The sequence below is a fragment of the Ursus americanus genome, chromosome 21 (assembly GCF_024610735.1).
Source record: "Ursus americanus isolate L20-20 chromosome 21, mUrsAme1.1.p, whole genome shotgun sequence".
Lineage (NCBI taxonomy): Eukaryota > Metazoa > Chordata > Mammalia > Carnivora > Ursidae > Ursus > Ursus americanus.
In genome coordinates this window covers 11770980-11796263 of record NC_142147.1, presented here as the reverse complement: position 1 = coordinate 11796263, position 25284 = coordinate 11770980, and the positions used below count along the sequence as shown (strand labels likewise).

General features: G+C 48.9%; 1 non-coding gene across 1 annotated transcript; it reads left to right on the top strand.

Moving 5' to 3' along the window:
* Positions 1 to 528: 528 nt before the first annotated feature.
* Positions 529 to 629, top strand: LOC123798483 (small nucleolar RNA U13). Its single transcript, XR_006781315.1, has one exon. It is a non-coding gene; the product is annotated as a small nucleolar RNA U13 (small nucleolar RNA).
* Positions 630 to 25284: the final 24655 nt, after the last annotated feature.

The following is a 25284-nucleotide window of genomic DNA, read 5'->3' as shown; positions in this document are numbered from 1 at the left end:
TGTGTGGGGGCTGCCTGAGGGATTGGCTTCTGTGGCATCTGACCTGGAGCTCAGGCAGGGAGCAGTGGGTGTGACTCGGGAACATTCAAGGGTACTACACACCTGCAGACTCCTGAGGCAAGAGATTACTGATTGGGGAGCATAATAAAGCAGAGAAGGTCCAAGAAGAAACAGGGGTTATACTCAAGAAAATGAAGACATTTAAAAGAAGTCACAGATATGGAGCAATACACAGGCCCAGGGAAGACACATGTCCAGAAAAGACCTGAGAAGACCTCAAACTTTCATGCAAGGCTGATCTCAAGGCTCAGAACTTGCCCTGCTAATTGGTGAAGGTGTTGCCTGCCAGTCTGCAAAGACTGGGAGAGGTGGCTGATTTTTTTAATACCCAATTTTAAATAACAGATCGCTAAGAAAAAGGAAAACATGGCTCATGCAAAGGAACAAAATAAATCTCCAGACACAGTCCCTGAAAACACACAGGCATCAGACTTACTAGGCAAAATCTTGAAAAGAACTGTCTTAAACATCCTTTTGTGGTTCATAAGCATGGTGATTGGATGTATACGCCATTGCGTGATGTCTGTCTCCCTTGAACCTTGTGACCTTGGCACATTACCCATCTGATGTGAAAAAAAAAACTATCTTAAATAGGCTCTAACAGCTAAAAGAAAACACAAAGAACTAAAAGAAATTAGGAAAACAATATGTGAGCAAAATTAGCACATAAACAAAGAGATTGAAATTATTTTAATAGAACCGAGAGGAAACTCTGAGGTTGAAAAATACAATAGCCGACTTGGAAAATTCACAAGAGTGGTTCAGAGCAGATGTGAACAAGCAAAGGAAACAATAAGCAAACTTGAAGAGGAGTCATTTGAAATCATAAGTCTGAGGAGGAAAAAGAATCAAGAAAAGTAACAAGAGTTCAAGGGTACCATTCTGAGGTACCATTAAACAGCTTAACTAATGCATCAAGGCAGTCCCAGAAGAAGAGGGTAAGAAAGGAGCAGAGAGATTTGAAGAAATAATGGCCCAAAAGTCCCAAAGTTTAGAAAATACTTAGGCCTACCTATTTAAGAATCTCAATAAACTTCAAGTTTATTCAAAGAAACACATATGCCCATTTATCCAAAAATCTGACTTCTGAGGAATTTTTGCATAAGGAAATATGGTCATCTTGAACCTGGGTGGACAGGTAGCTGTCACGGCCATTTTGTAATTGTGAGTAGTCAGACCAACCTATAAGTTCCATGATAGACGTTTGGGTAAATAAAGTATATCTGTATGATGGGACATTGTGCAGCCATGACAAAATGCTGACAAGGTCCAGAATTGAACAGAAAGAGAAAAGAGGGGCTTAGAAGATGCCACGTGCAACCTTATTTTGGTAACGCAAGTATATATGTCTATTTGTGAAACAGAATTTGGAAAGATAGCCATGAAAGAATGAAGAGTAGGTTTTGTCTGAGTGCATGAGATTAAGGATGTGCTTTTTGTTTTCTTCTTTTTGCTTCTATTAAAGAAAAAAAAAAACTATGAGAATAGCTAGTATCAAAAAGACAAGAAATAAGCACTGGCAAGAAGGTGGAGGAAAGGGAACCCTTGTACACTACTGGTGGGGATGTAAATTGGTGCAGCCATGGTGTAAAACAGTATGGAGATTCCTCCAGAAATTAAAAATAGAATTACCCTATGATTCTGTAATTCCACTGCTGGGTATTTACCCAAAGGAAAACTCTAATTCAAAAAGATACGTGCATCCCTATGTTATTGTAGCATTACGTACAACAGCCAAGAGATGGAAGCAACCACAGTGTCCATCAGTAGACGAATGGGTAAAGAAGAGGTGGTGTATGTATATATACTACGGAATATGACTCAGCCATCAAAAAGAATGAGAGCTTGCCATTTGCGACAACATGGATGGACCTAGAGGATATTATGCTAAGTGAAATGAGTCAGACCAAGAAAGACAAATACCACATGATTTCCTTTGTATGTGGAATCTAAAAACCTAAACAAATGAACAAACAAACAGAAAAACCCAAAGAGACGCTTCAATACAGAGAACAAACTGGTGGTTTCCAGAGGGGAGGTGGGGGGAGGTAGGCGAAACAAAGGGATTCAGAAGTACCAACTTCCAGTTATAAAATAAATAAGTCAGGGGCGCCTGGGTGGCTCCGTCGGTTAAGCACCTGCCTTCGGCTCAGGTCATGATCCCGGGATCCTGGGATGAGTCCCACGTTGGGCTCCTCGCTCAGTGGGGAGCCTGCTTCTCCCTCTGCCTGCAGCTCCCCCTGCTTGTGCTCTCTCTCTCTCTCTCTGACAAATAAATAAATAAATAAATAAAGTTTTTAAAAAAATAAAATAAGTCATGGAGTTGAAAAGTACAACATAGGGAATCTAGCCAATAATACTGTAATAATGTCATACAGTGACAGACAGTGACTTCACTTATCACAGTGAGCATTTAAGAAAACACTATTGGATTTATATGAAGAGATAAAAAGACCTGCTTTAAAATGAGTCACCTACCTAGGAAGTATCAGCAGTGGGATTCGAACTTCTATGGCTTCCCAGTCCACCACGCTGCCTTCTGTCCCAGCACCAAATGCCCTGCTGTTGAGTTTCCCTTCACTGAGAATGGCCTCTTTCCCAGGGGATGCCCCCAGGTCCACGATGCCTCACTGAGGGCTCCCTTCTTCATTTCACTTACTCTTACAGGCCTCGGGAGGATTTGTTGGCTGAGAAAACCTGAAGCTTCATCATTCAGTGGGCTTCCTATTCTCAATTAGCTGCTAAGACAAAACTTTTGGATGTTAAATCTCAATGACCATTTCACCTGCAAACAAGAAAGCCACTCACTCTGCGAGCCACACCTGCTTCATGCCCTCTTCAGACCTTCTTCGCTAACCATGAGTGCAAGAGCCAAGAATTGGGATGACCAAACAGTTAAAGCTAGATGTTCTCGTCTCTGAGTTTGCCAAGGTGTCTTTGCAAATTTCCTCTTTAATTTGCATAATTTCCCCTAGCATCGCCTCCCCCCACCCCCAGGGGCTTTGGATATCAAACATAAACAGGAAATACGAGTCAATCCCCTCACCTTTGCCAATGCCTAAATGAAATCAAATAAAAAAAGTAATAAAATAAAATGAATGATGGTCATTACCTTGCCACGGCCATTTCAGAGTAACAAGGTCTGACAAGTATTAATTCACCATGCGGCCATATACATGCCCAGATTATATGATGTTATACTCACTTTCCACTACTGCGGACCGAGATGTTCTCATCCCAAAGAATCTTTAGAATTCAAGTATATGAACTTTGAACTGTGCAGTGTCTGCAAGAATAAAATTCCACCAGGAAAGAGATTCAGACAGAAGTCAACGGATGGATGGCTCCACTCGGAATCGGCAGCTTTTAAAAATAAAATCCATCTCATCACAAGCCCAGGAATACTTTGCCACTAAGAGTATCAAACAGAACCCTGGAAACTCATGCACTCATAAAAAGGTGCTAAAACCCCGAAATCATTAACTCAGGGAATAGCAAAGACATCTACTTTCTAGGTGGGGACAGATGTTTTTTTCTGGCACATGCTTCCAAGTTTCAAGAGAGCGCCAGTGTCTAGAGCAGTGATGCCCTTGCTCAGAAAACTCAGCTCGGGTTCAACAGGCCAACGAGGGCAATCTTCCCTGGTCCTGGGTTTCCTAGGAAAGAGCTCCTCTCATGCTAAGGCAGGAACCACGGAGTTGCACAGTCAAGCTCCCGAAAAGAAGGAAGAATCAAGAAATGAAGGAAGCCCCTGGAAGGTTTCCAGGCAGAGGCTGAAGGATGTAGTCAACTCTCTCTAGGACTAGTCAGGAGATACAAAATAGAAGCAACCAGAATTGAAGTCCTAAGAGTGTAATGTCCACCAACAAGAATGACTTTTTTATTCCTAGCAAACTAAGATCTCACACTAAAACTTCTAAAATGAAAAATGGAGAAGTCAAAGCCGTACCAAAGGAAAGCGAGGAAAAAAAAAAAGGAGAAAACAGGGGGGCAAAGCGTCATCAGACATCTGGGGTATCAGGTTCCCAGTTACCAGCCTTTCCTTTTCAGGGGTTATTAGAATGTTTGAGATATATATATTATATTATGCATATATAATATATATTCATATTCCAAAATATGACAAGAAAACCATAAAATTAAAATGAATCGGGGTTTAATTAAAATGTCTGCAAAGCTTAATATTCTATCAACTTTGTTAAGGGCGAAGTTTAGTATTCATAAAAATTCCATTACATTGGAAAACAGTTTGAAAGGTAGATATTTCTCCTTTTGCAGGAATTCCTAGGTGCACATGATTGCCAAGAAACCTTCACCATCATAAATGCAATGAGGTACTCAGAGCTAAATCATTCCAAAGGCAAAATGGTGTTTAAAAATCTTTCCCACAGTCACAGCGAACAACAGAGGTGGGGCTGCATTGTCATAGGTGTGGTGTGAGGCGGGGCGGCGTCTAGGAAGGTAGAGGTGCCTCCCTCCAAGGCAGCCCCTGCATCTGGGCCACTGCAGAGCCAAGGAGCCAGCAGCCAGGGGACCATTCCCCCAAGTCCCCCGTCCGGTGGCCCAAGCCCTGCCCGGTTCCCGGGCTCCCAGCGCCTCCCTGGCTAAGCTCCCACCTCTCTCTTAAGCTTCTTTCCTAACAACAGCCCCAGGGCCAGACCCCTAATTGTCAGCTTCTTCTAAGTGCCAGGGAAAAAAACAAAAAACCTTCTCCAGTCCTCCTCCTCCCTCCCCAACACAAGCCCAGGGGGTCAGGCAGGTTCAAAAGGTGAAATAAATGAATCTTTACACATTATAAGGACCCGAGCCACATTCTCTGTGGCTTTAGTGCCTGAAATGGCAGCGAGTAAAAGCAGGTGTGCCGGGCGCCCTGTCAGCTAATGACACTGATAAGCTTGCCATGCCTGGTTCTGCTTCATTTCAAACAGACTGCTGGAAAAAAAAAAAAAAAAAAAGGAGGGGAAAGCCAGAGCAGAAATAATTGCGGGAGCTTCCAGTGAGAGCTCAGAGAGCCTGCAGGCAGAGACCAACGTGCCTGATTTCATCCTCTTCCTTTTATTTCTAGAACCTTAAACGTTCTGCTATTATAAAAGTCATCATGTCAGCCTTCTCCCCAGCCTCTCCGCTGCCCATTTTCAAATTGTATCAATTGGTAAGGCTTTTGGGCTGAAGGATTTTCATCTTGATTTATGGTGTCTGTGCTTTAAAGATGAAGCGAGCCCCACTGACCTGATTCCGGCACGGAGGTGCGCCGTCCTGGGCTGTGTTCACCACCCGGATCCTCCCCGAAAGCCCGGAGAAACTGGGGAAGGCTTGGTGTGTCTCTTCTTTTCCTCCCGTCTGCTTTGCTTTTCTTTTCCTTCCTTCTTTCCTTTCTTCCTTCCTTCCTTCCTTCCTTCCTTCCTTCCTTCCTTCCTTCTCTCTCTCTTTCTTTCTTTCTTTCTTTTCTTCTTTCCACTATTATTACTAAAGCAAATGGCAGGTGAACAGCACTGTCATCAATCTCCAGCTCAAGTGGGTGAAGGCGAGTCTTTGATCCTGGGCAGGGATTTGGGGCTGGGGCAGCAGGCTTTCGGGTCCCGAGGAGACTGATGACCACTGGCTTCAGAACTGGGGACCTGAGAAGGAAGGCAGAGCACGGACCTCGCAGAGGGGCCCCTTTCAACTACTACTTTCTAAGCAAAGAAACGACAGAGTTGGAGAACAAGGGCTGTGCCTGGGCTTTTTAACCAGAGGATTGCATAAACAGTAAAAAAAAAAAAAAAAAAAAAAAAAAAGTAAATAAAGAAATACACGCCAAAATGCCCATTTCTGCAAGTCCCCGGGCATGCGGGGAGTGCTCCTACTTCGTTTTCTAAGTTGGCGAGGGGGGAGCCCGGAGAGTGGGTTATTAAAATGTTCTGCTGAATCGTGGGAGGGTTGCCAAACGAAAAGCAACTTCCGCAGTCCTCTTCACACACGCACGCACTGTCCACCGGGGACTCCGGAATAAATGCCCCGCTGGCTTTGTCATGCAAAAACACGCGTCCTGTCCCACCTGTCACCCACCACCCCCGTGGGGGAAGCCGGCAGGAAACAGAGAAGGGAGACAGGAGGCCGAGAAGGGGCCCCCGGGGCACAGAGGTAGAGAGGGAGCCCCCCTCGGGCTCTCCCCCGGGCTCTGCAGAGCCGCTTTGGAGCCGGGGTAGGCTCGAGGCAGCGCGGGGAAGGCCAGAGGAAGACCCTGGTAGGAATCCCGGGGTCAGGTTCAGGCGCCGGATGGCGCAGCCGCAGCCGAACGCACGGATAAATTAATCAGACACCTGCACTGAATTTATCACCGAGGCTCTCGGGATGAAGGTGGCAAAGACATATGAGGCCCCATCTCCGACTTTCCCCGGGAACGATGATGGAGGTTCCCCAAAGTCTTTTTCCCTAATTCTCTCCAATTAATCTAAGTGTGCTGTTTACAGGCCTGTTGACTTTCCAGCTTTGCTTTTCAGGGCCTCACAAAAAAAAAAAAAAAAGGAAAAATTCCCACCTTCCCGAGCCTGGAGCCCCTTGCAAGGGTGCCCACAAGAGAGGTAACCCTCCACGGCCCAGGTAAAATGGGCGAGAAATAAAGCTCAGTGTTGAGAGAGAAAAAGAGAGACAGAGAGAGAGAGAGAGGGAAAATGCTAATTGTACCGGGGACGCTGACAGACTTGACAGAAAGTGTCTTCATTGAGAAATTGCGATCTGAAGTTCTCCCTTGTTCCTTCAGAAACAGGAGGAGAGAGGCACGGGGGAACCTGACAGGAAGTGCGGATTCGAGACTTCAAATACAAACATTATGAAAAACAAGCAACATCTGCAAACAGTAAGTACTCATTTATATTTTATGGAGTGTGTGCTTGGGATTCTGACAGCTTTTTAAACAGAGACCATATTAGGCCCATTCAGAGTGGAGAATGTCCCTTTTAAAAATGCATTACCCCGCTGCTCGGGCAGGTCGGCCGGGCCAGGCTGGCCTCAGGTGAGCCCTGACCCCTCCCGACCTGGTCTAACCAAACCCGCATGCGGGCTGGCAATGGGACCGTTTAGGGCTCCCCTCTCAAGGTCAGCGCAGGCGGGGGCTGGAGGGTTAGTATTCAGCTGGTTTCTCCCTCAGCTGGCAGAGCGGCTTTGAACTTTTCCCTTTTGAACAAATAGGACGGGAAACGGCAAAGAAACAAGTGCTGGGAATCATAGAAGGGAGTGCGCCGCAAATAAATAAATAAGCCGCAAATAAATAAATAAATGGCCAGCCGTGTCCCGGGCAAGGGAAAGGCACCACTCCTGGATTTCCAGTGTCTCTGTGGGGGGGGGGGGGGGGGGGGAGATGAGAAACTTTAAAATAAAAACAATAGAATAAACCTTCGCTCTTTTTCCTCCCCCACTCCGAAGGATGAGCCCTTTATTTTTGACAACAAATAAGAAGCAGTTGGCAGGTACGGTGTGCTCTGCACCATGAAATATTTAGTAAGGCAGTAAGGACTCCCCGGACAGCTTAAGAAAACCACGATTATATTCAGAGAGAAAGCCATGAACAAACAGAGGGGGGGAAGACAAAGAAAGATAAAGGAAGGCCTTTCATCAGGACTTCCTGTCCAATAATGCAGCCAGGCTTGATCCGTATGTTTTGAGAAAAATCAAAGTGTCACAACTATCCAAAATGTCAATAGCTCCGGTAAGGAATATTGTCTAACATTTTCTATTACACTGTTCAAGAATTTGCCTCCCAGCACAATTTGGAAGAAAACACTCTTTTATTTCGAAAACACTCAAAAGCAAAGAAAGGAGATGGGGGAAGAAGGAAACGGAACAAGGCGCATTTCACTGCCGCGTGTAATACAATAAGGCTCTGGGCTCCCAAACCAGCCTGAAAGCCGATCCTCTGATGAAAGTGAGTCCTCCTTCACACCTCTCCTGTGTTCTGTCCTTTCTTTGCACACACTCTTGCAAAGGCACTTCCTGGACACTTGGATGTCACCGAGCCATCTCCACGCAGCGGGAAACCAGAGAAGGTGGGCTTTCAGCAGCCTTAATATTTGGATAATCCTGCATCATGATTTCAGGGTTGCGTCTGGAAAGCTCCACCGGCTCCTCTCCGCGCTAGGCACCTGGCCCCGCTGGGTGACCCTCATCAGGGAGGGAGAAAAGGAAAAAAAAAAAAAAAAACCAGACCCTGGTGTGTAAACAAACACTTTATTGCTGCCTCCTTGAAATGTAAACAAAATGCACGCACCTCGCTCTGGAGAGCTGTCCCCGGTGGTAGCTACTGTGACAAACTTGTGGCCGGGTGCCTCTCGGAGTTGCCTCCTCGAGATCCTGGACTTTCTAGAAGGAAAAAATCACGCACGAGTGGCCGCTGTTGGTGCCTCGTGGAATCTTCCCTGGAATGAAACAGGCCTCCGACAATCAGTATTACTGACAAATTCATCCCCATGTAGAAACTGTGGGTAGCTCCCAAGCTGTCCCGGTGCCCGGCACAACTGTCTCAATGAAGTTGAGGCCTTCGTGCCGGTTTGTTGGTAGCTTTCCCGGGTCGGCTACCTGTGGGTAGCGCTCTGGTTGGCCGGAGGGCTTTGGTCTCAGCAGAGCAATATCTGACCTCGCTCCTTTCATTCCGTCTCTGCTAGGCCTTTGTCTCTGCCTCCCAACAAACTCGTGCCAAGTGCTGAGAAGACGTCCTTCACCTATCTCGAGGGAGGGAGAAGGCAAGAGGCGGGCAGGCGGTGGTTGTCAACATTTCTGCCCAAACTCAGAATTTACCAGAATCAGTTTGTAAGCACAAGGCGAGCCAGGCACTCCACGTCAGGGTTCCAAATTCTCCTTTATTATTATTATTATTATGATTATTTTCCTTAAGGAATGGAGAGGGCACAGGTATTAAATATTGGGATATTTTGTGCCAGTTGCTAAACAGCCCTTCCCCCCAGTCCGTCTGGTGCTTCTTGCCCTGGCTTTTGTCCAGAACCTCTTCACTTCCTTTAATTCAGCACCTAAAGGGTTAACGTCTGGCAAAGCAGAAGGACCGCCAGGCAATCCCTGCCCGGTGCCCATTGGCGAGAGCCACTGCCCACCACTGTGCGCTATTTTGCTATAACCCGACCTCAGTTCCCCCACACTCATTCCCAAGCCTGAGGTCATGCAGCCTTGCCCTTGGTTGAGTTCTTACAGGGCTGTTCTCGGGAGAGCAAGGCTTCCCCAAGCTCTCCCCTCCTTGGGACCCAGTTTCCGACTGACCTGTCTCCCATCTGAGAACTGGAGGGACACTTTGGGACATTCAGGAACGGCGGAGCCAACAGGCAAAACTCAAACGCCTCTTGCCCGAGTCAGGAACAGTAAACAGCAGCAGAAATCAACAGTCACCAGGGTATAATTGTCATTAGTATGTAAATTTTAAAAGCTCAGTCAAAAACATCAATACCTCCCACTTAATTTATTACTATATAAAGATGGATGGTCGTGGAGCTTAGCATTGATTTTTAGAGCCCTTAAAAAAAAAAAAAAGGCGGGGAAGAAAATCGTCAAAGACAACTTAACACAAAATGGTGTGTCTCAAAATTAATCATCATGCCCTTTTAAACACATACGCACACGCACTTAGAAAAACACTGTACCAACAGCCCGTGTGGGCCCATCTTCCTTGATTGGCTTTTCTGAAAATGAAGAAATGGAAGAGGCCATTTCTGTAAAGAGCCCTCTCAGAGTGGATTAGATGGAAAGACGGGTTAGCATTTTGACTGTATCGACAGCCGACCATTAGGCGAGCGCACTCCAGCCCTGCCACTGAGAGGAAATCGAACAGAACAGTTCCCCGGCCGGGCTGGGCAGGACAACCCATCAGCTCCGGGGCCCCGGCCGCCAGGGACAGCGCTGTCACGGCTCCTGCTCTCTCCCCGCCTGCTGTAATTACGCCATCACCTCCCTATTTACTAAAGTGTTCCTAGGAATAGTCATGACCGCTAAATAAATAAGTAAATTCATCATCAGGTTTAAAATTGTGCCGGGGAGCCTGTAACCCTGGGAGCTGTGTTTGTGTCTGCAATGACATTGCAGGGATCAGAGCATGGTCGTCCCCTGTGCCGTGCAAGGATGGGTCACTTCTCGGCTTCTGACATTTTGAGATGCTTGCATGTGTACAGAGGGAGAAGAGGGGTGGAGAGAAAAGACGGGGAGGGAGGGAAGGAAAAAAAAAAAGGGAAAGAAAACAATAAAGATGTCGAGGCGGGATCATTTTGAAAGTGTATCGTACGCCTCTCATGTTGACTTGTTTTCAGGCACGGTGGCTCTGGACCTTGGAACATTCTCCTGATGACGGCATCTAAGCCTTTCTCGTAGCCCGGGTAGGGGTTGTGTCTAAATCTCCTGGTGAGCCAAGATGTCCAAAAGAATAGGCATGCCCACGTTGGAGAGTGATGAGGTTATTATTTGTCTCCTACTGCCTGAATTCCAGGACTCTGTCTCTCACGCTCCCCAACAAACCCCTCGAACTACAGATTATTATCTTGGGCTTTATTATGGCATCTGGGAAAACTTTTTTTTTTTTTTATAGAGTTGTTCCACTAATAACCGGGCTATGAGCCAGGAGTAGACCCTCACATTCCCCAGACTCAAAATGGGCACCTTTTTCGAGAAGCATTTTGTCAAGAGAACCCCACTCCTCCCGATACGGGCTGTTTATCAGGGTCCGTGCTTCCAGGCTGATATTTCTGATTTATCGGGATCCTTCAAAGGTATTCAGCAGGAATACGGTTCTCCTCCTCACTTTGCTTATGAAGTGGAACTGCGGTTTGAAAGCAACATCAAGTTGCTAGCTGTCTTCTTGCTGTAATTGGATTTAATTCATGATCTTTCATTTCAGTAAAATCACAGGAAAACACAGGGATGTAAATGTGTGGGCTAATTGCTTATGGAAATTCCAGTGCCGTCCTTGGTATAAATTTACCTCTTGCATGAGGAAGACACAGTTGTGTCATTATCGTGGAATTTTACAACAATATGTAATTACAGAGAGAAGCAGGTGTAATTAGTGAGTCTTTCCACAAAGCAGGTAGCATCCTTGGTTAAATATTTACAGCTGCGCCAACAGCCAGTAATAATGAGAGTTTTCTCAGCCACGCGTTCCAGAGCATCCAACCAATATTATGAAAAGTGGTCATTATCAGGCGGCAGGCGCTGCTTTGCCTTCTTGCTTGCCAGAAATGCTTCTGGACGGCTTGCTGGATGGGAATCCGGGCTAGGTCGGCTGTGCGCTTTCAACGGTGATGAAGACAAGTCACTGAGATCTCTTCCCTTGTTGCTGCAGAGAGGAGCAATTAAAGCTGCATATTTAGAGATGACATCAGCCAGGAGTCCTGCGCAGAGAGAGCATGCCTTGCTCTCCTTCTCGCCTTTCTTTCCTCGTTCCCTTTTCTGTCCAGAGCAAACCCACGGCAAGCTGCAAAGGTGCCAGGAGTCTGCAGACTCGCACGCTCCAAACCGCTGGCCAAGGGTCAGCCTGACCTGCAGATGGGGCACAAAATAAAATCAGCGCGACCCACCCTACGCGAACACCCTCTGTGGCTCTTTATTACCAAATGATATGAACTTTGACCCAGCCCAAACAAAATTTAATATTTTCTCCCAAATAGTTAAAAAAATTCATTCTGGGGCTCGAGAGGAGTCAGGGAGTCTGCGAGCCGTAATTTGACATCTGAATTATTCTGAGGCTAATACGGAAAGCTATTCACAAGCTTATTTGGAGATGTGTCAATCAAGATATCACTTGTGCGGGGAAGATGGACCCGGGCTTAGGACTGCAGATAGCTTTCAGGGAACCACAAAATAAAAGGAAGCCAAGCTCTGATGAATATGTTACGTCTTCATTCTTGACGATGACATGGTTTCTTTTTTTCTTTTTTTTTCCTTGGTAGAGAGTACAAATGGAGGAGAGCAGTGTCCCTGGGATGTGCCTTTTTCCACACCTGTAAAAACATTTTAACGTTTATTAAAATTGATAACCATAAACAACAAACATGGTGTCGAAACTCGCCTCTGTTAATTTCAACGCGCTGATTAAGATTTTAAGCAACGCTTCTAAATTAGACTGTCAGGCTGCTGTCTTCAACGCAGGGTTGAGGTTCTGATCTCACGCAGGCTTCTTTGAGCGAGCAGCCTTTCTGAGTTGACTGTGAGCCAGGCTAGCAACGTTCAGTGTTCTTTCATTCATTTTCCATGAGATGGGGGTGATTCAATTAGCCCTGATTGTCCATGAGATGTGGCCCAAAATAAAACGGCTGGGCTCTGATATCCTCCTCCCGAGGTATTTCCCAGCTGACAAGTAACAATGTTAATTACCCATTGTTATGATCTGAAAGACACCAGAATTTTAATTATGTAAATTTGAAGCCATTTTGTTCATATGAGCAAAAAATATAAGCAGACAGTGTTTTTCTTAGCAGGACCTGTAATCCCTGTTTAGAATCTCTGCAAACTTAACTGCCCTGTGCCTGATGTGTCAGAGAAGAGGCAACTCCATCCACGCCTAAGCAAACTGGGGAGGACATCTTTCTCAAGAGATAGACACTAGGACATTGTCTTTGACATGCTGTTTCTCCTGGCGTCATTCTTGGGAGGCTCTGACAGCCAGGTTGCATGGCCATGTCTGCTAACACAGAGGGTGTCTCTAATGGATGGTTTTGCAAAACGCAAAAAAACCCCACTTCCAATCTCAATATCTGTGAGGCTCAGACCATTGTCCAACAGAAATGACACCAAACACCTTCAGGAGGTCCCCCCAAGTCAGTTGGAAACATTTTTTTTTTTTGCTAACCACCAAAACTCCAGTCAGAAAAATTCTGCGGGCTTGAAAAATAGAACCATATTCTCTTTGGAGCCTCGGAGAATTCAGGAACTTCCCCATGTCTCAGGAGAACACTTTATTCCAGAATTATGCACTCCATGGCTGTTGTCTTCATCTGCTCATCACACCCTGTATCATTAGGAATCTATCAAATGTCCAGGAGGCAAATGGTACCCAAGGAGAGCATGTTGGGTGTTTATGGCGGTCGAGTTGGACTTGATCTCAAGCTGCGACGCTCCAATCCTCCTGGGATTATATGGTGGTATATCTTAGAGCCTTGGGAAAACTAATGGGGTAGAGAGAGATCATGTAACTCATCTAGAAAAGAATATAAAATTTTATTATTATATTAAAATGAACAGTGATAAATTATGGACTAGAATTTAAATTTATTGATTTTTAAAGATGAAACAGGAGACATTTGAACATTTGAAAGAAAACGTTTCCCTGGAGTAGATTTCCTTACTCATGCCCCCATCACACCTCGAACCCTGAGATGCTGAGCGTAGGTTGGTCCAAGTGGACCTTCCTTTGCTGGGTAATACCAGGGAGAGAGTTTGAAAGGTCTGGTATGCCTTGGCCCTCTAAGAGATTCTAATCTGGTGCTTTTTTTCCTGCTCCCTAGTCTGATTTAAAAAAAAAATGAGCCAAAGCATGTCCCAGAGGACCTGGTCCTACCAACGGGATAATCTTTAATATGCAGGACCAGAATGAGTTGGAAGAGAGAGTTCGAAGGAGCAAGGGTAGGGAGGGAAGGGGTAGGAGAAGACGTGCTTTGCACATCAAGAGCCTGGAATGCAACTAGCTGGACTTAATCTGCAAGGGAAGGAAGCAGCCAGAGACCTCCCCCCAAAACCTGTCCGGCGTTCAGCAGGATTTTGGCCGAGTAGACTGGATAAAAACCTACGAATAGCTTATCGGCAAGCTGGCCGCAAGATGATAAGTGAGAAGAAGTAAAGTAACTGCCACTAACTGAGCACTTACTATGTGCCAATTTATTATCTCCTCACTCGATCGCTGTCACACACCCATTTTCCAGAGGAAGAAACCGAGGCTGGGGGGCATGGAGCCTCTTGCCCAAGCGGACACACCCAACAAGTGGTGGAGCCCCTGATCTCCCTCACCCACACGGCCTGCCTGGAGTGCAATTCTGTATTCCGGGCGCTGGAAATGTGGGGCGCCCATAGGTCGGGCTTGGGGAAGAAGAATCAAAATGGAAAGGATCTCAACTAGAAGGATACAACGTCACCGTTCCCAGTGGCTGACCTCACAGCCTCCTACCTGGGCCCGCTGGTTCCTGCTTGCTGTCTCTTCCTTTCTCATCAGCTTCCCCTCCCTCCAACCCTCCTTCCTCATCTACTCATTCTGCGCAAAATGTCAGAGCTTCTCAGGATTCCACCCAAGACTCTCTCCTCTTCTCCCCCTGCTCTATCTCTTTCTCCACCTCGGCACTGCTGCCAACATCCTGGGCTGGGGAGATCTTTGTTGTGGGGGGCTGTTGTGCACATTGAGGGATGTTTAGCAACAACCCTGGCCTCTACCACTAGATGCAGGTAGCAGTGCCCCCGCCCCCACGATTGTGACAATCGAGAATGCAGATGTGGCCCAATGTCCCCCGCGGGGCAAAACCGCCCCTGCTTGAGAAGCACTGCTCTAGGAGATCTGATCCATTTCCGTGTGTTTCATTACCAACCACGCCTTCAGGGGCTGCCCATCTCCCAGAGCTGCTTGTCCAGCTCAGACCTCTCCCCCACGCCTGGACTTACTTATGGTCACTTAAAATCAGCCCTCGTCTAGCAGGCAGCGCCAGCTCCTCACGGTCCCAACAGAACCTGTCATCTCCCAAAGCAGCTCCTCTTTCAGGTTCCCGGTCTCAGAAAGAGCATCAGCAACCTGGGAGTCCTCTGTCCTCCTCACCTCCCACCCCGTGCGTGCAACAGGTGCACGTGCGCACGCCCACGCCCCCCACCCATGACTCAGTCCTCCTGGTCCTAACTTCTCTCTCCGGTGTCCTCCCAGTGCCTCCCGTTTCCAGTGCCATCACCCCCTTTCAAACCACCAGCATCTCGTGCTAGGACAGCTGCCTTAGGCAACGGACTGTCCTCAGCCCTGCCCGCCCAGCCCGCGTGTGCACATCATTCACCATAGTCACTATTTGCAAAGATCCGGTCATAGTCACTTCTCCACTTCTTTCTGACCCTCGGGTGATTTCCCACTGCTCTTAGAAGGAGGCCCAAATGCCCGGCACGGCTGCAGGCTGGCCTTGCCCACCCTGCCAGGCTCACCACAAGCCACTCTCCCGGGGCTTAGGGCAGTTCCACAAATGTGGCAGGCAGCCAGGAGCGCGTGGCTGAAGTCCACCCCCCACTTAACCTACCCCTGTTCATCCTTAAGGACTCTACCTCATTCACCCTGACTTAGGTCCTCTGCCGTGCTCCCTGGGTGTGAGGATCTTCCCCCCACCCCTGACCATCACTGTCACTGTCCTTGGACTACTTTGTTTGCTCATTTAATTGTGGATCTTCTCTTCCAGGCGCTACGCTCTGTGATTGCATCCCATGCACAGTCAACACCTGCGTGCACTGTTCAATAGTGTAACCATGGTGGCTGTTGAGCAGTTACAACCCAAGAGAAGAATAAACACTGGGTTTCGAAGGCGTAGAACAACAGCAAAACAATGTAAAAATACCTGAATAGTTCAGTTATATTGGGCTAACTGAATTATTAAGTAAGCACCTGTTTCTGTTTACTTTTTCAAACGTGGCTACTAGAAAATTTAAAACTACTCATGTGGCCCCCATCGTGTTTCTGCTGGACAGTATTCGTCGAGACTCTGCCCGGGTCTACCCTTCCGTGCCCTCTCTATCCAGCTCTCCCTGACTTCTCTTTAAGTCCCTCTCGGGAAAGTCGTCCTGAGTCCCATGGGATGTGTAGGGAGCCCCACTGTATTAGAAGTCATTTGTTCCTGCATCCGTTCATTCACTTAGTTCATTCACTTAACTGCGTTAGCTCCTGGGGAAATCAGAGATGCCGTCTGCCCTCAGGGAGCCTACAGTCCTGCTCTCTCATCAGAATCTGGCTTCCTGACAAGGACCACATCTCTCATCTCTGAAGCCCCATCCCCAGCATGGAGCCTGGCGTACAATACGTGCCCTCTAAGTGTTGTTATGGATAACAAAATATTGCATACCCCAATGCCACTGGTCTCACACTAAAGCATTCAGCAGCCAATGTGCTCCTATGCAAGCCCCAACCTGGGGTGTGGCCTCACCTTCTCCTTGCCTGACTATCCCCGGGGGGGATGGGCCGGCTCAGCCATGGAGTTATCAGTTAGGCCAGGCATTTGCTCAGGGATTACAGGGCCCCTTCCAGAAGAGGATTACCTTGTGTCCAAACCCACCGGGCGTGGGAACAGCCCTCCAAATATTTGCTGAGAGTTTCTGACCTTTACCTTCTGTCCCACAGCCCCCCAGGGCTGGGATGTGAGCGGTGCCACAGCAGGTGACTGGCAGCTCAGAGCTCCTCCCCTCTCCCCTCCCCCCTCCAGGTCCCAGGGGAGCCTTGGGCATTCAGCCCCAGCCTGGCTGGAAGGGCAACGCCTCTGCTTAGTCACTCTTAATATTACACAGGGAATGCACCGTGCTCCCCATGTTGACTCTGCTAAGACCATTAATGCCCTTGGTGGCATCACTTTAATTTGTGCTCTTGAAGGCAAACTGCTGTCCTTGGAGCCTGGGAGGATATTGCTTATGTTAAAGATGAAGACTGCGGGGAGGGGGTGGGGAACCAGCTCTGACTTACAGCAGCGGATGGGAGGATGTTGAGGGAGGAACTGTGCTTCTGGAAATTCAACTCCCGCCACCCCCACCCCCAGAGGAGCCACTTCACTAGCCCAAAAGCTATGGCGGGAGGTTCTCAGCCACGTTGGGGGTTCTCCCTGCAGGTGAAGCCCGGGGGATGGGGCAACAAGGTCCCTGCTGACCGAGAGGCAAGAACAGAAGAGGAGCTGACTGGGCAGTCTCAGGCAGATACGCCTCCACCCAGGCTGCGGAGGAAGGTGGAGCAGGAGGAGGAGAGAGTCTGCCCTGGTGGGGAGGGACTTCCAGGAGGAAGATACTAGAGCTCCTGAAAGCAGCCACAGGAGCCATGGTGTGCTGGGAACCGTCGCCCATAAGATAGAGGACGCCCCGTTCCATTTGGATTTCAGAGAAACACCTCGTTTCTTTAACAACTTCATGGCGACGCCTTCGATGTATAAAAATTGTATATATCTAAGACACACAGCTTGATGTTTCAATATATGTATATACTGTGAAAAGATCATTACAATCAAGCCTCTACAATGTTACCATTTGTGTGTGTGTGTGTGTGTGTGTGTGTGTGTGTTGAGATTTAAATCAAAATCTACCCTTTCAGTAAACTGCGAGTATACGATATATATTGTATTGTTGACTGTCGTTACCTTACTGTACATCGGACCCCTAGAACTCATTCGTCTTATACAACTGGAACTCTGTGCCCTTCGGCCAAAAGAAAATGTGGTCTATATCTATAGTGGAATATTACTCGGCCTTTAAAAATTAAGAAAAATCCTGCCCTTTGCACCAACACGGGTGAACCCGGAGGACATTCTGCTAGGGGAGATAAACCCGGGGCAGAAAGACAAATACTGCATGATCTCACTTATATGTGGAATTTAAAATAGCAAAATTCACCGAATGGTGGTTGCCAGGAATGGGGGGAGGGGATGAGAAGGGAAAATGAGGAGGTATTAATCAAAGGACACACAATTTTTTCTTATTATGATAAAATACAGGAAACATAAAATTTACCATTTTACCCATGTTTGAGTCTAAATGTATGATCCGGGGGCATTATTGTGCCCACCATCCCCACCTTTTAGTTTCAGAACTTTATCATCTTCCCAAACGGTTACCCATGAGACCCTCACTCCCGCCCTGATTCACCTCTTCTGGACTTTTGTATAAATGCAATCATACAACATGTGGTCTTTTGCGTCTGGCTTCTTATCAACTGGCATAATATTTTCAAGTCTCATCCAAGCTGTAGCATGAGCCAGTCCTTCATTCATTGTACGGAGAGACGACGTTTTCTTTATCCATCATTAACCGATGGACGTGTGAATTGTTTCCACCTTGTGGCTCCTGTGAATGGAGCTGCGAGGAGCGTTTGTGTAGAGTTTTTGATCGAACACCTGCTTCCGATAGTTCGGAGTATATGCCTCCGAATGGAATCGCTGGGTCTGACAGGAACGGCATGTGTGACGTGTGGAGGAACTGCCAGGAGTTCCTACAGGGGCGGTATTGCTCAACATTCCTACCAGCCACGTCTCAGGGCACCAACAACCCCGTGGGATACAGCCGGAGGGACACGGGGCTAAAGGGACAAAAGCAGGGTCTCCTGGGTGGCTCTGTCGGTTAAGCATCTGCCTTTGGCTCCGGTCATGATCTCAGGGTCCTGGAATCGAGCCCCACATTGGGCTCCCTGCTCAGCGGACGTCTGCTTCTCTCTCTCTCTGCCTCCCTCCCCCTGCTCGTGCTCTCTCGCTATCGCTCTGTCAAATAAATAAAAAATAAAATAAAGGGACAGACACAGAACCCTCAGGGTAGAAAGTGAAGTTGGTGTGACTTGTTGCTGGAGGACTGTGAGGAGTGGAGGAGAAAGGTGTCAAGGATGCTGCCTGGGGTTCTGGGGGAGAGCGGTACCCTTCACTGAGGCAGACATACCAAAGAGGATGGGGGGGTGTCAACCATGCGTTCAGTTTGGGACGTGTTCATATTTTCAGAGTGTTCTCCCTGTTCTAAGCACTGTTTCCCAAGGCTTGCCTTCGTGTTGTATTCAACCCTCAGCTAAGCTTCCAAGCAGAGCTCAGAGAGGGTTTGTAACTTGCCTGAGGTCACACAGCAGGAGAAGTGGAGTAGCCAGGATTTGAGGAAAGGTGGTCTTGGACACCAGGGCTGTGAGGCCACATTGCCCTTTCAGCAGCCCTGCCTTGGAGGAAACTCTAATTTGCCTCCACCCCAGGTGGGTGTTCTGGGTGCTTCTTATTGTCTACCCTAACTGAGACATCAATTTTTATTTTTCTTGTTTATACACTCCTGAATTATCTCAAGATTTACCGAAACACAAAAGTTTTATTTTTATCATTAAAAATAGGATAGGCCTTAAAAAAAAAGAAAGTCCAGCCAAACAGGTGAAGAGGCAGGGGAGGCCCAGAGGCCAAGGGGCTTCTGTCAGATGAAAGACCCCAAAGTACGTGTCATCAGTCTGGAAATAGAAAGTCTGAGGACAGACCGGATCAAAGGATGTAACATCCAAAACCGTGTGGCCGGGTGAATCCTAAGTACCCCGGCCGGGTGAATCCTAAGTACCAGGAGGGGCTCCCCCTGAGGCTGTGTGGGGTCAAATACATGCAGGCATTACCCGCATAAGACAGTGCTGGGCAGTTTTGCCACGTCCCCCCTAAAACTATGTGTCTCTGCTACATGGTAAAGGGGGAGACTGTGAACAGAGCTGTGGTTCTGAAGAGAACTCCAGAGGGGTACCTGGGAAGTACAAGATGGTGTGTCTTGCTTCCCTACTAGGCAGGCGGGTGGGGCCTCTGCTGACGGGTGGGGCCCAGACTCTGGCGGGGGGCCCCAGAGCGCCGTAGAATGCTGAGACCCCCGATCTCAGCAGCCCGCCATTCTTTGACGTGTGCAGCTGACATCTCCTCAGGCTGGAATAGAGTGCTGGCAGACTTGGCGTCACCCCCCCTTCACCTCGCTCCCACCCCCAAGCCGGCTTCCCTGAGGCCTCTTACAGACAGACAGCCACAGCCTCACCCAGAAAAGAGCTTACCGAGGGGAAGGCAACCGGCCTCGCACAGGAGAGCACACCAAACTCAGTGCTCTGAGGAGAGCCGTGGTGCATGAGGAAAGATTAGTCCGAAGGAGAAAAAACACCCTTCCCTTCATAAGATAACAAATAAACTTCCGGTGCTCCCTGAGTGATGTCGAAAAATACACACACACACACACACACACACACACGCGCACACACACGCGCACACATACAGGCACAAGGAGGACGTGGGCATAATTCCAAGCGTCAGAGGCATGAGGGCATCTAGTCAATCTGGGCTCTGCCCACCCTGGGAAGTCGGACTCAGAGGAACCACCCTGCCCTTGACAAACGCTCTGGGTTATTGGAGGTCATGTGGCGTTAAGCAGCATGGGGCCCGAGAGGATGGGACCCTCTACTTCAAATAAATGCAAGGAACAAGGATGTCATCGTACCCCAAGCCTAGCGTTGGGAACAGCAAACATTCGTTATCCGGGGCCGGGAATCCTGGCCTGGCCTAGCTGCGTCCTCTGCTCTGGCCTCACTCACGTGGAGGAGGACATGCTCAGGGGTCAGCCAGGGCTGTGGTCTCATCTCAGGGCTCAGGGGGACAAGCCACCTCCAGGATCTTGGGTCCTCGTGAGCTGTGGACTCCTGGCCATGTAGTTCTCTCCAGATGGCAGCTCACGACAACAAACCTGGTTTCCCTCAGAGGGAGGCAAGGTTTCTTAGACATCGTCATGGTGACGTCCAGTAGGCTACTGGATACATGCGTCTGGAGTCTGGGAGAAAGGTCTGGACAGAAGCTGAGTCCCCAGCAAGTAGATGGTATTGAAAGCCGCGGGAAAGAGTTGGGTCACCCTGGGAGGGAAGGGGGCTACAGACTTTTGTGCATTGCTGTGGCTGCTGGGCTGTGAGGCCCTGCCCTGGCCTGCCTTCCCTTCTCCCCCTGCCCTGCCTTGTCCTCCCCTGCCCTCTTTCCCCTGCCCTGCCCTTCCACAGACAGTAATCCCAGCTGCACTGCCTGTCTCAGGCCTACCGTCAGGGAACGCCGGCTCCTCGTGAGTGCTGGCCCCCACCTCCCACCACCTGTGACCTCCCTGTCCTCTCTCAGCTCAACTATTGCTTCTGAAGGGAAGTCCCATGGGACTGTCCCTCCCGGCCACCAGCAGGCAGGGTCCTGCCACGACTGGCTTCCTGGGACTCTGGTGTCCTCTCTGCTGGACAGATCTGTGTTTATGGTTACACATGGATTACTATGTTTATTTGGCTGTTGTCCAAGTCTTCTATTAGCCCACAGGCCCCACAGGGTCAGGAACAGTGTCTCTTGGTCACCCCACATGCTCAGTGTCCTCATGGTCCTGGCACCCAGGAGGTCATCAGGACACACGTGTTTAACGAACAAGGCCCCCGATAGTGACAAGGGTCAAGGGCTCCGATCCAGGTGACATTTCCAGCCTGAGGAAGGCCAACCTACCCTACTCCACTGAGGCCAAATTCCTTCTCCTGTGAAGACCTTCCTTGGAGGGTGGGATTTTGTTGTTCTCCCCAAAGAGCAGTGGGCCCTTTCACTGATCCACTTCCCCAACCCCCCACCAAGGAGGGACGGGATCGCCCTTTTCCTCAGGCCAGGAAGCATGTGTCTCTCCCCAGGAACGCCATCTGCCCCGTCCGGTCACCACGTCCCTACAAGGCCCTGCCCTGGCTTGGCCCCCGCGAGGTGCCTTGTTTGTCTTCCTTTGTACACGGGTTGCGGGGAGCGCTGGCAAGCTGGAGGCCCCACCAGGGCTGAGGGTTCAGCTCCTCTCATAATGGGAGGTCAAACGAAATGAAAACCCACCTCCCTTGCCCCATCATCTGAATCCCTACGTTGGCTATGACATGGCTAAGGGGAAAATATTGGATTTATTTTTATGAGTTAGTCATCACCCTAAGGCCCTTAAGAGGAACCGGGCGAAGTGAATCCATTCAGAAGGTCGGGAGGTCATAGCTAACTTGTAAAAATAAATCCAATATTTTTTACTCTGTCTTATTAGATTTATATGATGCAGACATCCAAGGGAGGTTTGTTTAAAAAAAAAAAAACGGTCATTTCCCAGCGCTATGTAGAGTATTTCTTCTTCGCCTCCACCCAACACCCCTTCCATCTCCAGGTGCTCTGCCAATCATCCGGCCGGGTGGCAGTTTCTTGATTTTTGAAATAAAGATGGTTTTGAAATGAATACCTGGGGGTCTCGGTCTCCCCTCCATCATTTCATCCCCACAGAACCACACCAGTATTTCTGAGCCTGAAGTAGCCAAACACTAAGGTTGGAAAGAACTGAATCCAGCTGTTGGGTCGTGCTACCGGCAATTCAAAAATTCACTTTCCCACCGAAAAAATGAGGCAGTAGGTAGCGTGGGATCAAATGGACCCATTGCCATCACTCAGGAAACAAGACTGTGTCACCCACACAGTTCTCTCTTGGTTCCCAGCCTGGTTCTCCCTCAGCAGGTGTCTCTCAAGGGACAATAGGGAGCATGGGCTGCTCAGAGGTCTGTGGGGACATGATGAAAGTCCAGGCCCACTCCTGGATATTCTGCTCAAGGGCCTTCCCCTTCTTCTGTGTCCTTCCTCGCTGTCCGGATGTTGACTTTTTCTGCAACAGATTGACAAGTCCACGATCAAGGTGTGGGCCAGCCTGGTTTCTTCGGAGGCCTCTCCGCTTGGCTCCCGGATGGCCGCCATCTTGCTGTGTCCTCACCCGATCTTTTCCCACGTGTGTGCCCCTGTCTGGGGTCTGAGTGCAGGCCCTCGTCAGAAGGACGCCAGTCAGATCAGATTCAGGTCCAATCTAAAGACCTCATTTTAATTTAATTTCCCTTTTAAAGATCGTACCTCCGAAGGCGGTGATGTTCTGAGGTACGACGAGGACTTAGATCTTCAACGTGTGAACTTGGGGAGACAAAAGTCAGCCCCTAATGCCCTCCCAGGCTGGACATCAAGCTCTCCACTGATGAGGAGGGTCTGTCTTCAAACAGTGTTCATGCTTGGGGCCGAAGGGGCTCTGCAGAGACCAGAAGCATCAAACCTCCACAGGAAGAAGGACAATGATGTGAGAATCATCGTGTCGTGATGAGACTGTCCGGTGACCCTCATCCTTGTTTTCTCGCGGCTGTATTTCCTATTTTATTTGTGTGCACGGGCCCACAGACACGACCTTCTCCAGACCACCCCTCTCTAACTACACTTCGCACAGAAGAAGAAGTCATGGAATTAACTGTTTAATCCGCCAATTCTGAGTGGTAGGGACACGGAGAGCCCCTTCGTGCGTCGTGTTTCAGCCTCTTTCTCGAAGCTGAAGTTTCAAATTCTCCTGTATTCGCCCGAGAAAAGCCATCGGTTTCTGCTCTGAATTTCTAAGGCCACTTTCCAGCCCGTGCTAAATACCCAAAGCGAGCCAGATTGATCCTGCTGGACTGTACATGTCCCTGCTCCCCCGGAGAAAATGTGAGCAACAATGTCATCGCACGGCTGTCTGGCCCGGCCACCCCAGCTCTGGCTGCCTCCCACCCCCCACCCTTGTGAAGGATTCAGTGGACCGACCTGGGTGCCCCGGTTAGGCCGGGAGGCCTGCAGGAAGGTGAGGCCTGGCATTCCACACTATCCATCAGCCAGTACTTGAAATTCTGACCATGGCAAGCTCCGTTCACTCTCGGGACAGGTCTCGATGCAAGCCAACTAAGTTGCCCTCTGAATGGTATGATTTTCAGGGCACTGCAAGCCCCTCCCGTGCCTCGAAACGCCACCATTAAAGACCCTCCTTTGCTTTAAGGAAATATTTTTCAAGGTGCTCTCCGTGAAACGCCGGGTTCATAGAAATCGCTATCTGGGGGAGGGTAAGGAAGAGTTCTTCAAGGAAAGGACGGGACACTACGCTTTCGCTCACATGTTGTCTTCCCAGATTCCTGGCCTGAGGTCCTGCCACATAGCAAATACAATAAATCTATGTAGGATGATTGAATGGTCAAATAAGTTTGGGAGAAGCACCAGGCAAAAGGCCAAATTAAAGGAGTCTTCTTCCTCTGGGCCTTCTCGGAGCTTTGGTGAACTGATGTAGCTTACGGAGATGCCGAGAGAGGGAACTTCCTGGCCAACATTTATTTGGGTTTAATAATTTCCAAGGGCAGGGGCGCCTGGGTGGCTCAGTTGGTTGAGCGCCCAACTCTTGATTTCGGCTCGGGTCATGGTCCCAGGGGCGTGAGATTGAGCCCTGCATCGGGCTCCACACTCAGCTCGGAATGTGCTTGAGATTCTCTCTCTCCCTCTCCCTCTGCCCCTCCCCTGTGTGTAAACAAACAAACAAAAACAAAAATGAAAATTTCTCTTAAAAAATGATAATAACATCCTAGTGCAGTCGACCGCCCGACCGAGCTACTCTTGCTCTACGGTGGGGTCGTTTTATAGATTAAGAGCTTCCTATGCTAAAGAAGAACACTGCAAGGGATGTGAAGGGGCGTAGACCTGATAAAAATGGCCTTTGGGGTGACTCGAGCAGCCCTCGTGTAGACAGGAAACCCGAAGTTCCTCCAGGCCCGTCTGAGGGAAAGGCTGATGGAAGGTGCTGTCTCTAGAACGGACCTGATTCGAGGTTAACATCAGGGCTGGGCGAGAACAGTGGAGTGTTTTGGAGGAAGCCAGTTTGCTTGGATTTGTCACTGGGTCCCCAGCCACAGAGCACATGTCTACAGCAGGTAGCCTGCACGGGGAGGGGGGAAGGACGAGGAAGGGGAAGAGCCAGGAGAGCCGAGAACTGGGGCCTGGCAGAGCCATCGAAGCAGGTGGGGGTGTGGAGTTGGGACCCCAAAGAACCCTGAGGATGACTGTTGCGTAGCTCAGTTGTGGCCCAGCCTGACCCTGCTCCCTGATACCACCAAACAAAACATCACCTCCTCGTCGAGTGGCTAAGGCCGCTCTTCTCATTCTAGAAAAGACACAGAGACACAGACACAGACACAGAACGGTTCCCATTTCTCGGGGCTTCAATTTAGCGCCCCCTCCCCCTTTGATGAGCTGCTGGCGTGATGTGCACAAAACGAGTGCAATTTAAAACCCAGGAAGCTCGGTTTTCAATAATTCCCTGCTAGGCTTCTGTCTGCGAAGAGTAAATAACACCGCTGATACAAACCCTGGGAGCAAGATCGCCAATAACAGCGCCATGCTTATAAACTTTCCCAATTTTCTGCAAATCTCCACCGCTTCTCTCCTGACTTGGGTCTGTATCAGATTTTTTTTTTTCTTTATTGAACATCTGCCTTGGGAGCCATTGTCACAAAAAGTAATAAACACATCAATCCAAAAGAAAAAGAGAGGATTGTGCAGGCCCAACTACTTAGCCAATCACATTGGCAGCTGGCGGCAGGCACGGGCGGGGCGGGAGCGAAGAGACCCTCTTCCTGGAGGACTTTCCCGGGGAGGCGACCCACCCGTGAGGCCAGAGACTCCCCCGACCTGTGCGCGCGCCTTCCCGATATGTTAATTGCGGTTTCTGCCG